The following is a 3,780-nucleotide window of genomic DNA, read 5'->3' as shown; positions in this document are numbered from 1 at the left end:
GGTTTCTCCGGCCTTGGATGCCATAAATGGTTATGGAAAAACAAAAAGCAATGCTTTTACCACAGCAAACTTAAAAGGTTTGCTCGTCCTCGAGCAAAAGAAGAAAGAAGAGAGTAGAAGAAGAAGAAAGAGAGAGTGGTGGGGTTGGTGGGGATCCTGTGGGTCCACAGATCCTGTGGTGTCAAGGAAAAGTCATCCCTGCACCAAATGGCAATCAAAATCACGTTTTGAGCCATTTCTGGCGTTAAACGCCGGGCTGGTGCCCATTCCTGGCGTTTAACGCCAGGTTCTTGCCCTTTTCTGGCGTTTAACGCCAGTCTGGTGCCCCTTTCTGGCGTTAAACGCCCAGAATGGTGCCAGACTGGGCGTTAAACGCCCAACTGCTAGCCTCACTGGCGTTTAAACGCCAGTGGGTTCTTCCTCCAGGGTGTGCTGTTTTTCTTCCTGTTTTTCATTCTGTTTTTGCTTTTTCAATTGATTTTGTGACTTCTTATGATCATCAACCTACAAAATAAGATAAAATAACAAAGGGAAATATATGAAGTATAACATTGGGTTGCCTCCCAACAAGCGATTCTTTAATGTCAGTAGCTTGACAGAGGGCTCTCATGGAGCCTCACAGATACTCAGAGCAATGTTGGAACCTCCCAACACCAAACTTAGAGTTTGAATGTGGGGGTTCAACACCAAACTTAGAGTTTGGTTGTGGCCTCCCAACACCAAACTTAGAGTTTGACTGTGGGGGCTCTGTTTGACTCTGAATTGAGAGAAGCTCTTCATGCTTCTTCTCCATGGTGACAGAGGGATATCCTTGAGCCTTAAACACAAAGGATTCTTCATTCACTTGAATGATCAGTTCACCTCCATCAACATCAATCACAGCCTTTGCTGTGGCTAGGAAGGGTTTGCCAAGGATGATGGATTCATCCATGCACTTCCCAGTCTCTAGGACTATGAAATCAGTAGGGATGTAATGGTCTTCAACTTTCACCAAAACATTCTCTACAAGTCCATGTGCTTGTTTTCTTGAGTTGTCTGCCATCTCCAGTGAGATTCTTGCAGCTTGTACCTCAAAGATCCCTAGCTTCTCCATTACAGAGAGAGGCATGAGGTTTACACTTGACCCTAAGTCACACAGGGCCTTCTTGAAGGTCATGGTGCCTATGGTACAAGGTATGGAAAACTTCCCAGGATCTTGTCTCTTTTGAGGCAATTTCTGCCTAGACAAGTCATCCAGTTCTTTGGTGAGCAAAGGAGGTTCATTCTCCCAAGTCTCATTTCCAAATAACTTGTCATTTAGCTTTATGATTGCTCCAAGATATTTAGCAACTTGCTCTTCAGTGACATACTCATCCTCTTCAGAGGAAGAATACTCATCAGAGCTCATGAAAGGCAGAAGTAAGTCCAATGGAATCTCTATGGTCTCATTTTGAGCCTCAGATTCCCATGGTTCCTCATTGGGGAACTCTATGGAGGTCAGTGCACGCTCATTGAGGCTTTCCTCAGTGGCGTCCACCTCCTCTCTTTCCTCTCCAAATTCGGCCATGGTTATGGCTTTGCACTCTCCTTTTGGATTTTCTTCTGTATTACTTGGGAGAGTACTAGGAGGGAGTTCAGTAATTTTCTTGCTCAGCTGTCCCACTTGTGCCTCCAAATTCCTAATGGAGGACCTTGTTTCAGTCATGAAACTTTGAGTGGTCTTTATTAGATCAGAGACCATGGTTGCTAAGTCAGAGGGGTTCTGCTTAGGGTTCTCTGTCTGTTGCTGAGAAGATGATGGAAAAGGCTTGCCATTGCTAAACCTGTTTCTTCCACCATTGTTGTTGTTGAAACCTTGTTGAGGTTTCTCTTGATTCTTCCATGAGAAATTGGGGTGATTTCTCCATGAAGAATTATAGGAGTTTCCATAGGGTTCTCCTAGGTAATTCACCTCTTCCATTGAAGGGTTCTCAGGATCATAGGCTTCTTCCTCAGATGAAGCATCCTTAGTACTGCTTGGTGCATTTTGCATTCCATACAGACTTTGAGAAATCAAATTGACTTGTTGAGTCAATATTTTATTCTGAGCCAAAATGGCGTTCAGAGTGTCAATCTCAAGAACTCCTTTCTTCTGACCAGTCCCATTGTTCACAGGATTCCTTTCAGAAGTGTACATGAATTGGTTATTTGCAACCATTTCAATTAGCTCTTGACCCTCTGTAGGCGTCTTCTTCAGATGAAGAGATCCTCCAGCAGAGCTATCCAAAGACATCTTGGATAGTTCAGAGAGACCATCATAGAAAATACCTATGATGCTCCATTCAGAAAGCATGTCAGAAGGACATTTTCTGATCAATTGTTTGTATCTTTCCCAAGCTTCATAGAGGGATTCACCATCCTTCTGTCTGAAGGTTTGGACTTCCACTCTAAGCTTACTCAATTTTTGAGGTGGAAAGAACTTTGCCAAGAAGGCATTGACTAGCTTTTCCCATGAGTCCAGGCTTTCTTTAGGTTGTGAGTCCAACCATATCCTAGCTCTGTCTCTTACAGCAAAAGGGAATAGCATCAGTCTGTAGACCTCAGGGTCAACCCCATTAGTCTTGACTGTGTCACAGATTTGCAAGAATTCAGCTAAAAACTGATGAGGATCTTCCAATGGAAGTCCATGGAACTTGCAATTCTGTTGCATTAGAGAAACCAATTGAGGCTTAAGCTCAAAGTTGTTTGCTCCAATGGCAGGGATAGAGATGCTTCTCCCATAGAAGTTGGGAGTAGGTGCAGTAAAGTCACCCAGCACCTTCCTTGCATTGTTGGCATTGTTGTTGTTTTCGGCTGCCATGTCTTCTTCTTCTTTGAAGAATTCGGTTAGGTCCTCTACAGAGAGTTGTGCCTTAGCTTCTCTTAGCTTTCGCTTCAAGGTCCTTTCAGGTTCAGGGTCAGCTTCAACAAGAATGCCTTTGTCTCTGCTCCTGCTCATATGAAAGAGAAGAGAACAAGAAAATGTGGAATCCTCTATGTCACAGTATAGAGATTCCTTGAGGTGTCAGAGGAAAAGAAAAATAGAAGTCAGAAGTAGAAAATTCGAACTTATCAAAGAAGATGGAGTTCGAATTTTCCATTAAGGAATAGTGTTAGTCCATAAATGGAAGGATGTGAAAAGAAGGGAAGTAATTTTCGAAAATTAAGTAAAAGATTTTGAAAATATTTTTGAAAAACACTAATTGATTTTCGAAAATAAGAGTGAGAAAGAAATCAAGTGATTTTTGAAAAAGATTTTGAAATTAGAAGTTAAAAAAAAGATTTGATTGAAAACTATTTTGAAAAAGATGTGATTAAAAAGATATGATTGACTTTGAACAGATGTGATTGAGAAGATATGATTTGAAAAACATTTTAAAAAGATATGATTTGAAAACAATTTTAAAAAAAGATTTGATTTTAAAAATTAATGACTTGCCTAACAAGAAAAGATATGATTCAAACATTAAACCTTTCTCAACAGAAAAGGCAACATACTTGGAATGTTCAATCAAATCATTAATTGTTAGTAAGTATCTTTGAAAAAGGAAAGAAATTGATTTTGAAAACATTTGATTGAAAAGATTTGATTTGAAAAAGATTTGATTTTGAAAAACTTTGAAAACTTGAAAAAAATTGATTTGAAAAACAAAATCCTCCCCCTTGTGCCATCCTGGCGTTAAACGCCCAGAATGGTGCACATTCTGGCGTTTAACGCCCAAACTACTACCCTTTTGGGCGTTAAATGCCCAGCCAGGCACCCTGGCTGGCGTTTAAACGCCA

The 3,780-nt window shown here is 40.8% G+C and overlaps 1 non-coding gene across 1 annotated transcript; it reads left to right on the top strand.

Annotated features, from left to right (window-relative positions):
* Positions 1-2,305: 2,305 nt before the first annotated feature.
* Positions 2,306-2,413, top strand: LOC130971960 (small nucleolar RNA R71). The gene has a single exon (XR_009083167.1). It is a non-coding gene; the product is annotated as a small nucleolar RNA R71 (small nucleolar RNA).
* The last annotated feature ends 1,367 nt before the right edge of the window (positions 2,414-3,780 follow it).

This window comes from Arachis stenosperma, chromosome 3 (assembly GCF_014773155.1).
Source record: "Arachis stenosperma cultivar V10309 chromosome 3, arast.V10309.gnm1.PFL2, whole genome shotgun sequence".
Taxonomy (NCBI): Eukaryota; Viridiplantae; Streptophyta; class Magnoliopsida; order Fabales; family Fabaceae; genus Arachis; species Arachis stenosperma.
The sequence above is the reverse complement of the archived record's forward strand: the minus strand, read 5'-3'. Positions and strand labels throughout refer to the sequence as shown.